This window comes from Phascolarctos cinereus, unplaced genomic scaffold (genome assembly GCF_003287225.1).
Source record: "Phascolarctos cinereus isolate Bilbo 61053 unplaced genomic scaffold, phaCin_HiC Scaffold_5;HRSCAF=322, whole genome shotgun sequence".
Classification (NCBI taxonomy): Eukaryota; Metazoa; Chordata; class Mammalia; order Diprotodontia; family Phascolarctidae; genus Phascolarctos; species Phascolarctos cinereus.
In genome coordinates, this window is record NW_027555958.1 from 260152931 (window position 1) to 260166942 (window position 14012).

At 36.4% G+C, this 14012-nt stretch overlaps 1 non-coding gene across 1 annotated transcript; it reads right to left on the reverse strand.

The window, feature by feature from the left end:
- Positions 1-11186: 11186 nt before the first annotated feature.
- LOC144457997 (U6 spliceosomal RNA) lies at positions 11187-11293 on the reverse strand. The gene has a single exon (XR_013487561.1). It is a non-coding gene; the product is annotated as a U6 spliceosomal RNA (small nuclear RNA).
- Between the last annotated feature and the right edge of the window lie 2719 nt (positions 11294-14012).

The window sequence follows — 14012 nt, forward strand, 5'->3', positions numbered from 1 at the left end:
TCTTGGGTTGGAAATTTGTTTCACTCTGTCTTTTTGTGGATTCTGCTGCTCTAGAATTTGTTTAGAACCATTTTTTACAGGTTTGGGGAAGAGCTCAAACAAGTCACTGCTTTCACTCTGCCATGTTGGCTCTGCCTCCTCACGTATTACTTCTTACAGTGTAATAATATTCCATTAAAATCATATACCATAAGTGGCTCAGCCATTTCACTGTCCATGGAAACCCCTTCAGTTTCCAGTTCTTGGCCAACACAAAAACTGCTGCTATAAATAGTTTTTGTATATATGGGTCCTTTTCCTTTTTGGGAGATAGACTCTACAGTAATATTGCTGGGCCAAAGGATATAAGGTTTTATAGCCTTTTGAGCATAGTTTCAAATTATTCTGTGGAGTGGTTGGATTAGCTCACAGCTCTACCAGCACTACAGTAGTGTACCTATTTTCCCACATCTCCTTCATATTTGTCATTTTCCTTCTCTGTCATGCTAGCCAATTAGATTGGTGTGAGGTAGTACCTCAGAATTGTTTTAATTTGCATTTCTCTAATCATTAGTGACCTTTTGACCATTTATCATTTGGGAGATGGCTATTATTTTTACAAATATGTCTCAATTCTTTACCTATCTGAGAAATGAGATCTTTATCTGAGAAATTTGCTATAAAATTTTTTGCTCTGTTTCCTGTTTTCCTTCTAATTTTGGCTGCACTGGTTGTACAAAACCTTTTCAATTTTATGTAATCAAAATTCTCTATTTTATCTCCTTTGATCCTCTTTATCTCTTGTTTGATGATGAACACTTTCCCCATCCATAGATCTGAGAGGTAATTTTTTTCTGTATTCCCCAAATTTGCTTATGATATCACTTTTTATGTCGACTCCATATACCTATTTTGAGTTTATCTGGGTGTACTGTGTGAAATATTGATCTATGCCTAGTTTCTGCCAGACTGACTTCCTGGTTTTCCAGCAGTTTTTGTCAAATAGTGAGTTGCTGCCTGAGTAGCTGAGATCTTTGGGTTTATCAAACATTAGGTTACTGTGCTCATTTGCTTTTGTACCTTGTGAATCTAATCTATTCCACTGATCAACCATTCTATTTCTTATCCAGTATCAAACTGTTTTGATGAATACCATTTTATAACATAGTTTAAGATCTGGTACTGCTAGTTCAACTTCCTTCATATATTTTTTTCATCGATTCCCTTGATATTCTTAACTTTTTGTTCCTCTATATTGATTTTGTTATTTTTTTTTCTAGCTCTCACAAAAAGAATTCTTTGTTATTTTGATTGATATGGCACTAAATAAGTAAATTAATTTAGGTACCATTGTCATTTTTATTATATTGTCTCAGCCTGTCCATGAGTAATTAATACTTTTCCACTTGTTTAGATCTGACTATATTTGTGCAAAGAGTGTTTTTTAATTGTATTCCTATAGATACTGTGTGTGTCTTGGCAGGTAGACTCCAAAGTATTTTATATTGTCATCTGTAGTTACTTAAATGGAATTTCTCTAACTTTTCATGCTAGGTTTTGTTGGTAATGTATGGAAATGGTGATGATTGTGGGTTTATTTTATATCTTACAACTTTGATGAAGTTATTAATTGTTTCAATTAATTTTTTACTTGATTCTCTAGAGTTCTCTAAGGAAACCATCATGTCACCCAAAAAAAGTGATAATTTTATCATGTGTATAGCATAGTTTGACCTATGCTTATTCCTTCAATTTCTTTTCTTGACTAATTGCTATAGCAAAAGCATCCCTAATACAATATTGAAAAATAATGATGATAATGGACACTTTTGCTCTGTCACTGATTTTATTGGAAAGATTTCTAGTTTGTCCCCTTTACAAATAATACTTGCTCTTGGGTTTTAGATAGATGCTACTTATTATTTTAAGAAAAACTCCATTTATTCCAATGCTTTCTAGTGTTTTTTTTTAAAAAGGATTAGATGTCATAGTAAATGTTCTCTGCATTTATTGCTATAACCGTATGATTTTTATTGTTTTTGTTATTGATATTTTCAGGTATGCTTATAGTTTTCCTAATATTGAATCAGCCCTCCATTCCTGTTATAAATCCATCCTGGTCATAGTATATTATTTTTGTGACATATTGCTATAATCTGCTTGCTGGGATTTTATTTAAAAATTTTGCCTCACTATTTATTAGGGAAATTGTCTGTAGTGTTTTTTTTTCTGGTTTTGCTCTCCCTGATGTAGATATTGAAACAATATTTGTGTCATAGAAGAAATTTGTTAGAACTTCTTCTTTACCTGTGTCTTCAAGCAATTTATGTAGTATTGATATTAAACAGTCTTAAATATTTGTTAGAATTTGCTTGAGAGGCAGCTAGGTGACACAATGGAAAGAGCACCAGCTCTGAAGTCAGGATGACCTGAGTTCAAATCCCACCTGAGACCAAACACTTGACACTTACTAGCTGTGTGACCCTGGGCAACTCACTTAACCCCAATTGCCTAAAAAAAAAAACAAAAAGAATTTGCTTGTAAATTTATTTGATCCTAGGGTTTTCCCCCTTTAAGAAGTTAATTTATGATTTTTTTTCTGAAAGAGGTTATTTAAGTATTCTATTTCCTCTTTTGTTAATCTGGGGAACATGTTTGTATATATTCATGCATTTCATTTAGGTTCTCAGTTTTATTGGGGAGTTTTATTGAGTTTTATTTATAAAGTTGGGGAAAATAACTTTGCTTTGGGGAAAATAATTGCTTTATATCATTGTTGACTGTTGTAGACCTCTCCCAAAACCATTTTGAAACCCTAACACTTGAGAAAGGCCTAAAACCTGGATTGGCCAATCAGGAGAGACATTTTGGCCCACTATGAGCTTAATCTACCATAACACTTTGCGTGTTCTGGCATAACAGACGTGCCTTGCTTTGCTCTCTGAGTGAACTCAAAATGCCCTTTCCTGTGTTAACAACTACAAGGCCAGATAAAGCTGACCAGGAACATTCTTTTGTTTGTGGCTACCAAGGACAAGGTGCTTGAACCAGATAATATCTTGCATAGTGAAATTTTTCTTATCTTGGTATTTTAGGGACATATGCTATGTTAAACACAGACATCCTGGATCTATAATTTCAATTGACACTTTGAAATTCTCCTATCTTACTGTATTTACAATCTATTCACTTAAGAAATCTCTTTCTCATATCATGGTTAACACATTTGGAGACTGTCATTTCATTCTTTTTTTATAATTTTTATTTTTTTATTTTATTAATTTATTTTGATTTATCAACAATCACTTCCATATGCTTTTGAGTTGAAAATTTTTCTCCCTTTTCCTCCCCCCCAACCCTCCCCAGGATGGCACACAATCTGATATAGGCTATACATTTACATACCCATTAAACATATGTTCACATTAGTGAAGTTGTAAGTAAAAATTAAAACCAATAGGAAGAACCATCAGAAAGAGGAAACAAAACTCAACAGAAGGTAAAAATAAGTGATAGCGATTGACTTCCATAGTTCTTTCTTTGGATGTGACAGCATTTCCATCCGAGGCCTCTGGAGATGTCTTAGATCCTCATAATGCTGAGAAGGTTCAGTTTAACATCTTAGTCATTGCATAACGTGGCTGTTATTGTGTACAAAGTCCTCTTGGTTCTGCTCACTTCACTCAGCATCAGACCATATAAGTCTTTCCAGGTTTTTCTGAAGTCAGCCTGTTCATCATTTCTTATAGCACAATAGTATTCCATTACATTCATATACCACAACTTGCTCAGCCATTCCCCAATTGATGGGCATCCTCTCAATTTCCAATTCTTTGCCACCACAAAAAGAGCTGCTATGAATATTTTTGTACATGTGGGTCCTTTTCCCATTTGTTTGATCTCTTTGGGATATAGCCCTAGAAGTGCTATTGCTGGATCAAAGGGTATGCACATTTTTGTAGCCCTTTGGGCATAGTTCCAAATTGTTCTCCAAAATGGTTGGATCATTTCACAACTCCACCAACAATGTATTAGTGTTCCAATTTTCCCACATCCTCTCCAACATTTATCATTTTCCTGTTTTGTCATGTTGGCCAATCTGATAGGTGTGATGTGGTACCTCAGAGTTGTTTTGATTTGCATTTCTCTAATCAATAAGATTTAGAGCATTTTTTCATATGACTATAGATGGCTTTAATTTCTTCATCTGAGAACTGTCTGTTCATATCCTTTGACCATTTATCAATTGGGGAATGGCTTGTGTTCTTATAAATTTGTCTTAATTCTCTATATATTTTAGAAATGAGGCCTTTATCAGAAGACTGGTTGTAAAAATTCTTTCCCAATTTTCTACCTTCCTTCTAATCTTAGTTGCATTGGCTTTGTTTGTGCAAAAACTTTTCAATTTAATGTAATCAAAATTAATCATTTTGCTTTTCATAATGTTCTTTATCTCCTGTTTGGTCATGAATTCTTCTGTTCTCCATAGATCTGATAGGTAAACTATTCCTTGTTCTCCCAGTTTACTTATGGTATCAGCCTTTATATCTAAGTCTGAACCCATTTTGACTTTATTTTGGTATATGGTGTGAGATTTGGGTCTATGCCTAGTTTCTGCCATACTCTTTTCCAGTTTTCCCAGCAGTTTTTTTTTCAAAGAGTGGGTTCTTATCCCAGAAGATTACTATAGTCATTGACTACTGTGTCTTCCATATTTAACCTATTCCACTGATCCACCTCCCTATTTCTTAGCCAGTACCAAGCAGTTTTGATGATTGCTGCTTTATAATACAATTTAAGATCTGGAATTGCTAGGCCACCTTCCCCTGCATTTCTTTTCATTAGTTCCTTTGATATTCTGGACCTTTTGTTTTTCCAAATGAATCTTGTTATTATTTTTCTAACTCTATAAAATAATTTTTTGGTAGTTTGATTGGTATGGCACTGAATAAGTAAATTAGCTTAGGTAAGATTGTCATTTTTATTATATTAGCTCGGCCTACCCATGAGCAACTGATGTTTTTCCAATTATTTAAATCTGATTTTATTTGTGTGAAAAGTGTTTTGTAATTGTGTTCATAGAGTTCCTGGGTTTGTTTCAGGAGGTAGACTCCTAAATATTTTATAATGTCTACAGTAAGTTTAAATGGGATTTCTCTTTCTATCTCTTGCTGTTGGGCTTTGTTGGTAATATATAGAAATGCTGATGATTTATGTGGGTTTGTGTTTTATAGCCTGCAACTTTGCTAAAGTTGTTTATTATTTCAAGTAGTTTTTTACTTGATTCTCCAGGATTCTCTAAGTATATCATCATGTCATCTGCAAAGAGTGATAGCTTTGTTTCTTCTTTGCCTATTCTAATGCCTTCAATTTGTTTTTCATCTTATTGCTAAAGCTAAGGTTTCCAGTACAATATTGAATAACAGTAATGATAATGGACATCCTTGTTTCACCCCCCATCTTATTGGAAATGCTTCTAGCCTGTCCCAATTACATATAATGCTTGCTGGAGGTTTTAGGTAGTTGCTATTTATCATTTTAAGGAAGAGTCCATTTATTCCTATGCTCTCTAGTGTTTTCATTGGCAATGGGTGCTGAATTTTGTTACAAACTTTTTCTGCATCTATTGAGATGATCATGTGGTTTCTGTTAGTTTTGGTGTTGATATGCTCAATGATGCTGATAGTGTTCCTAATATTGAACCACCCCTGCATTCCTGATATAAATCCTACCTGGTCGTAGTGTATTATTCTTGTGATAAGTTGCTATAATCTTTCTGCTAATATTTTATTTAAAATTTTTGCATGTATATTCATTAGAGAAATTAGTCTATAGTTTTCTTTCTCTGTTTTGACTCTTCCTGGTTTAGGTATCAGCACCATATTTGTATCATAAAAAGAATTTGGTAAGACTTCTTCTTCACCTATTTCCCAAATAGTCTATATGGCATTGGAATTAATAGTTCTTTAAATGTTTGATAGCTAGCTGTGTGACCTTGGGCAAGTCACTTAACCCCAATTGCCTAAAAGCAAAAAAAAAAAAGTTTGATAGAATTGGCATGTAAATCTATCTGGCCCTCGAGATTTTTTTCTAGGGAGCTCACCAATGGCTTGTTCAATTTCTTTTTCTGAGATGGGGTTATTTAAGTATTTTACTTCCTCTTCTGTCAATCTGGGCAATTTATGTTTTTGTAAATATGTATCCATTTCACTAAGATTGTCAAATTTATTGGCATACAGTTAGGCAAAATAATTCCTAATTATTGTTTTAATTTTCTCTTCCTTGGTGGTAGATTCACTGTTTTCATTCTTGATACTAGTAATTCAGTTTTCTTCTTTCTTTTTTTTAATTAAATTAACCAAAAGTTTATCTATTTAATTGTTTTTTTATAAAACCAGCTCTTTGCTTTATTTATTAGTTCAGTGGTTTTCTTAATTTCAATTTTGTTAATTTTTCCTTTGGTTTTCAATATTTCTAATTTGGTGTTTGAGGATTTTTGATTTGTTCTTTTTCTAGTTTTTTTTTTAGTTGTATGCACAATTCATTGATCTCCTCTTTTTCTATTTTATTTATGTAAGCATTTAGAGATATAAAACTTCCCCTAAGAACTGCTTTTGCTGCATCCCATAAGTTTTGGTATGTTGTCTCATTACTGTCATTCTCTTGAATGAAGTTATTGGTTGTTTCTATGATTTGTTGTTTGACCCGATCATTTTTTAGGATTAGATTATTTATTTTCCAATTACTTTTTAGTCTATCTTTCCATGGCCCTTTATTATATGTAATTTTAGGTGAGGAAATCAAGGGTTGAGTGACTTGCCCGTGGTCACATAGCTAGTAAATGTCAAGTGTCTGAGGCCAGATTTTAACTCAGGTCCTCCTGACTCCAAGGCTGGAGCTCTATCCACTGTGCCACCTAACTGCCCCCTCTAGTATTCACTTTTCTGTCTCAGTATTTTCTTTATATCATCCTATGTTGTCTGAGATTGGCAAAAGGTAAGATTACCTCTCTGTTCTAAGTAGATTGCTTGTAGGAAAATGGACTACAGGTCTGAAGACAATTTGAGAATTAAGACAAGAAGAAAAAAATCCAAACAAAAATATACCAAGGAGGAGTTCAGACCTTGTGGTGATCAGGTAAATAGATCTGTGTCCACAACAGAGATTCTTAATCTTCATTAAGATGTCGTCCCTACCTTCACACTGCTGTAGATACCAACTTAAAATGACAGATCTTACAAGACATTATGGCAGATCTTATAAGACATTATAGTTTTAGTTGCAATTATCCAGTGTGTTTTTTAAACTTAGTACTATGTAGGATTTAGGTGGGAATGGGAAGTAGGAGTTTAGAAGGTCTCTGCATATATTTAGCATGCAAAGAAAACAGTTAATAATTGAAGAGTTGGTTATAAAGAAACATTTCAGAGGTGGTTGCTATCTTCATCCTTAGCATATGTGTTCCATATCAATCTTAGCTTTTTCATATCTGGGATTCCATTTTTCAGGTGGTTGTTAATTTTAAATAAATTCATCAGGTCACAAGCTGTGTGCTCCTTCATCTAATTTAGTGCCTTGAAGTTAATATCTACAAGAGGTCTAGCTATATATGTAAATGGTCCTGGAATAGTATCCAGATCATGAGTACCAATAATGGTCAAGGCTCTTTTCTTGTAGATGTTTTGATGTAATTTCTCCTGAAATTAAATGAAGCTGTCATAACAAGCTTTAGCAAGTTTTATGTTTTGAGGTCACAGAACCAAGATGGCAGAGTAAAAGCAGTGACTTGTTTGAGCTCTCTCCCAAACCCCTTCAAATACTTGTTTAAAATAATGGCTCTAAACAAATTCTAGAGCAGCAGAACCCAGAAAAAGACAGAGTGAAACAAATTTCCAGCCCAAGACAAACTGGATGGTTGATGGGAAAGGTCTGTTGTGCTAGGCTGGGACAGAAACCCAGTTTAGCGTGGGCACACAGGGAAAAACCAGGCCTCAGCAAACCTGGAGTAGGCTTCAGGGGACTGAATCATAGGTAGATGTGGCAGTTTCCAGACTTCTCAACCCACAAATGCCAAGGACAACTTAGAAGGTCAGTAGGAAAAGTCTGTGACTAAAGTGAGAAAGAAGCTCAGTCCCAGCCCCAATCCCAGTGCAGCACTAGGGCAGCAGCTGCTTCTGGAGTTCTTGGCCCATAGATGGAGTGGAGATTGAGTGGCTGATCAGAGGGAGATTGCAAGGATCCCTTTGCTGGTGCTGAGGCAGAATTCTCTTGCTTTGCCTATGCTTGGATCTGAGCCACAGTTCTGGGTGGCGATTCTGAGTCAAGGAGGAATGTTGGCATGGTGGAGCTTGTGGCAGTGATGCAGAGGGAATCTTTCTCACAGTTCCAAGGCAGAAAAGAGTGCTTGTGGTCACTCATAGACCACAGCACAAGCCAAGAAAGGAGTAAACACTTCGCCCCTTATCATACCACCTTGGAAGAACTGAAAATTTACAGGTCCTTAGATGTATCTCTGAAAAACAGCTGCACAAAATCCCTGGAGCTTGGGACCATATATTCTCCACACTGGAAGCAGACCCCTACCTTAACAAAGTGTTTAAAACTCAAGTGATTGGGTGGTATCATGAATAAACAAAGGTCCAAAAAATCAGACCATAGAATCCTTCTTTGGTAACAAAGAAGATCAAAACTTACAAGCAGAAGACAACAAAGTCAAACCTCCTGCATCCAAAGCCTCCAAGAAAAATATGAATCAGTCCCAGGCCATGCAAGAGCTCAAAAAGGATTTTGAGAAGCAAGTAAGAGAAGGAGGGGAAAAACCTGGAAAAGAAATGAGAGTGATGCAAGAAAATCATGAAAAACAAGTCAACAGCTCACTAAAGAAGACCCCCAAAATATTGAAGAAAATAATAACTTAAAAAATAGCCTAACCCAAATGGCAAAACCCAATTAGGAGAAGAATGCCTTAAAAACCAGAATTGGCCAAATGGAATAGGAAGTCCAAAAGCTCACTGAAGAAAAATACTTCCTTAAAAATTAGAATGGGTGCAGGTAGGTGGTGCAGTAGATAGAGCACCAGCCCTAAACTCAGGAGGACTTTGAGTTCAAATCCGGCCTTAGACCAAATTTGACACTTACTAGCTGGGCAAGTCAATTAGCCTTAATTGCCTTAAAAAATAAAATAGAATGGAGCAATTGGAAGCTAGTGACTTTATGAGAAATCAAGACGTTGTAAAACAAAACCAAAAGGATGAAAAAATAGAAGACAATGTGAACTATCTCATTGAAAAAACAACTGACTTAGAAAATAGATCCAGGAGACATAATTTAAAAATTATTGGACTATCAAAAGCCATGGTCAAAAAAAGAGCCTAGACATCATCTTTCAAGAAATTTTCAAGGAAAACTGCCTTGATATTCTAGAACCAGAGAGCAGAATAGAAATGGAAAGAATCCACCGACCACCTCCTGAAAGAGCTCCCCAAAGGAAAACTCTTAAAGAATATTGTAACCAAATTCCAGAGTTCCCAGGTCAAGGAGAAAATATTGCAAGCAGCAGAAAGAAACAATTCAAGTATTATGGAAAAACAATCAGGATAACCCAAGATTTAGCAGCTTCTACATTAGGGGGAATGGAGGGCTTGGAATATGATATTCTGGAAGGCAGAAGAGATAGGATTACAGCCAAGAATCACCTACCCAGCAAAACAGTATAATCCTTCAGGGGGAAAATGGACATTCAGTGAAATAGAGGACTTTCAAGCATTCTTGATTAAAATACCAGAGCTGAATAGAAAATTTGACTTTCAAATACAAGACTCAAGTGAAACATGAAGAGGTAAACAGGAAAGAGAAATCACAAGAGACTTATTAAGTTTGAATTGTTTACATTCCTACATGGAAAGATGATATTTATAACTCATGAGAACTTTGACAGTATTAGGGTAGTTGGAGGGAAAAAATTATATGTATAGATAGATTAATAGATAGAAGGTACAGGGTGAGTTGAAGAAGAATTGGTGATATCTGGAGAATAAAATTAAGGGGTGAGAGAGGATTATACTGGGAAAAAGGAGAAAGGGAGAGGTAGAATGGGGTAAATTATCTCACATAAAACAGACAAGAAGAGGCTTTTACAGTGGAGGGGAAGAGGGAGAATGTGAGAGGGAATGAGTGAATCTTATTCTCATCAGATTTGGTTTAGGGAGAATAACATACACACTCAATTGGGTATGGAAAGCTATCTTACCCTACAGAAAAATAAGGGGGTAAGGTGATAAGACAGCAGGGGAATGATAGAGGGAAAGACAGATTGGGGGAGGGGTAATCAGAAGCAAACACTTCTGAGGAGGGATAGGGTCAAAAGGGAGAATAGAATAAATGGGGGGAAGGACAGAATGAAGAGAAATATAGTTAGTTTTCTACAATATGACTACTCTGGAGTATTTTGCATGACTACACAAGTATAACCTATATCAAGTTTCTTGCCTTTTCAATGAGGGTGGATAGGGAGGGAGGAAGGGAGAACATTTAGAACCCAAAGTTTTAAGAACAAATGTTAAAAAATGTTTTCATGTGCAATTGGGAAATAAGATATACAGGCAATGGCGTATAGAAATCTATCCTGCCCTATAATAATATAGAAGAGGGGGATAAGAGAAGTGGGAGGAGATAGAAAGGAGGGCAGATTAGGGTAAAGGGTATTCAGAATGCACGGTGTCTTGGGGTAGGGGAGGGATGAGATGGGGAGAAAATTTAGAGCTCAAAATCTTGTGGAAGTGAATGTTGAAAACTAAAAATAAATAAATTAACAAGTCTTAAAAAATAAAAAACAATAAAACAATAAAAAAAAGAAGAAATTATGCTTCAAAAACTGCTGCTACAGTATAAGGACAGATATGGGCACAATCTCTTCTGTGATAATCAGCCTCTGGATCTATCCATTATTGCGTTTTATCTATTTGTATCTTAGGAGCTTTTATCTTCTCTCTAAAAACCTCAAACCAATCCTTCCAGACAAAGGAGATCATATCTGTTAGCAGGGACATCAGTTTTGTAGAGAATGACATCTGAGGCACCTTCTGCCCTTTCATCTCCTTGTTCTTTACTTATGATCTCCTTTTCAGAAGTGATTTCATCAAGCTCCAGACTAAATTCAAAGCACAGTACATCAAACTCTTCATCAGTGTAGGTCTGGCCCAGGGCTCAAAAATATGGAACACTTCACAAATCTGAGTGTCATCCTTGCACAGGGGCTATGCTAATCTTCTCGGTATCATTCCAATTTTAGTATATGTGCTGCCAAAGCAAGCACCACATGTAGACTCTTGAATGATCCCTAGTAGAGCCATGCTGGTTGAATGAGATTGCCCTTATGGAACTTTAGATTCTAACAATCTTTCATGAAAGTATTAAGGAGGTAGAAACACAAGGCTCAGAGATTTTGGGCTACAGGGATGTATTTATGGGAGAAAGAGAGAAATTGATAGGGAGAAAAGTCTTATGCCTAGAGAATAGGGAGAGAGGTCAACCCCTGCTTAGGTGTGACTTCCCCCCACACACACACCTGCTTTGTTTTCAGGATCCCTAGATGTATATTCCATGTTTTTCTTGCTAGCAAACACTGCCAAAAGTCTGTGAACTTTTTATACTGACTTCCTCTGCTGAGACAAGAAACATGAATCCTCTGCAATAATCTGCTGCCTCAAAAATCCATTCTTACTCCTTTATTCTCTCTTATGGTTTTATCAATACCATGGTGCTGATCCTCTTGTTTTGAGTCTTTAGAGCTATGTGTGCTCAAAAAGTCTGGATATTTTTTTCTTTCAGGCTGACTTCTTAAGGTTTTTTCATTGTATTTTTTCAGTGGTCCATAAACTATGTATGAAGCTGTTGGCAATGGATGCTTTTCCTTATATTCCTAGGTGTTCTGATACCAGAAAAGTTTAGATCCCAAAGACCACGTACATTGAAGGATAAGTTGATGCCAAGAAATTCTTGGAAATTATTAACTTTTGGTTCTTTATAGATAGGTTTTTGGAAAATGGAACACAATCTAAAGATGACTTGCTAATTCTGTAGAAGCAGAACAAGGTCTATATCTATATAGTGGGTCCGAGTACCTACTTCTATTTCCAGCTCTAGAATAATGATAATACAGCAGTATCAATTTGGCATGCTTTCTCTTTTTCCTATTATTGTCCACTCATGAGTCCTGCTCCCAGTGCCAGCAAAAGGACCCCAGTAATCTCCTTCTAATCAGTTGTCTTAACCCTTTACCAGCTGTGGGCTGAGATCTCTGGAAGCCACCACTGCACAGCTGATTCAGTTGTCCCCAAGGCCTGAGGCTGGTTTGCTAGGGCAGTCCTTTGCTGGTGCCATCTGGGCTGTGCTCCATTCTCACTCCAGTGTGATAGAACTTTACTGCCAAACTTATAAGTTGTCTTGGGCTGGAAATTGTTTTACCCTGTCCTTTTTGGGGGTTCTGTGGCTCCAGATTTTTACAGGCATTATTTTAAGTTGTTTGGTAGGGAATTTTGGAGAACTCAAATGAGTCCCTGAGTTTTCTCTGCTAACTTGGCTCTTCGGCCTAATAATATGATTTTGATCTTGTTGTTGTTGAGTTGTTTAGTTGTGCCTGACTCTTTGTGACCTTGCATGGGATTTTCTTAGTAAAGATACTAGAGTAGTTTACCATTTCCTTCTCCAGTGGATTAAAGCAAATAGAGGTTAAGTGACTTGCCCAGGGTCACATAGCTAGCAAGTGTTTGAAGCTGTATTTGAATTCAGGTTTTCCTGACTCCAGGCCCAGAGCTCTATCCACTGAGCAGCCTAACTGATTTTGCTTTACCAGCATGATTATGACCTATCGTGTCCATAATCTCTTCTCTTGCTTGTTGTGTCTGCCTCTTTCCAATCACAACCTTGTAGTCTAACCCTATCTTGTTCCTTATAAACTCCATAATAATTGTTCATTAAGATGGACCTGTGCAGCATGGTGTAGTTGATTACTAATAGTGGTCTAGGACATTAAAACCTAGAGTCATAAGATATACAGCTTTAAATTCTATCTCTTATACTTACCATCTGTTTGATGAGGTTAATAGTACTTGCAAAGTTGCCATAAGACATCACCAACTAAGGGCAGCTAGGTGGCACAGTGGATAGAACATTGGCCCTGGAGTCAGGAGGACTGGAATTCAAATCCAACCTCAGACACTTGATACTTACTAGCTGTGTGACCCTGGGCAAGTCACTTAACCCCAATTAACTATCCAAAAACAAACAAAAAAAGACATCACCAACTACACATTCAATTAATGAACAGGGAACCACTATCACCTATAAACTAGACTTTCAACAAGTAGTTGCTACTTTGTTTAGGGTACTATAAAACTCTCAGGACCAACAAGAGACTGCAAGCTAGGCTTATATCCCACTGACCCATACCCTGCTGCTGCCATCTATTCAGAAAGCTCATTCTTCTGAATGTTCCATTCTTAGGTGATGACCAATAAAACGTTTTCATTGAATTCTGTGAGATAAACACCCCTCTGGATGGGTCACACCCAAGCGATAGTCTTAGAGTAGTCAGTGCTCCTACTAGTAATATACCCATTGCAGGAAGATAAGGAAAGGGTCTAAAGAATTCCAGGTGGCCTTGATGGTAATGTTCTGATGTCTAATTTTCATCCGTGATCCCACACTTCTTTAGCTAAATGTACTCACTTGTCTATTTCTATCACTGTCTTCAAGGATGATCCTACCCTGAGATGTATTTCTGCCCTACCATGAAGCTTATTTTAGAATGCAGCCAAAATCACTATGTTCTGGGCTATGCCTCTCCCCTTGTTGTTTGATATTGAACAAAATTAGACACTTATAGACCATTTGACAGTTAGAAAAAAGATTTACTGAGCAATATCAGGAGGATTTTCAATAAGCATAGACATCTGAGTTGATTTGGCAAGCAAAACTCCTTTGCCTAAGTTATTCACTATGATCTGCCAGCCAAGTATGAGAGTGCCCGTGAA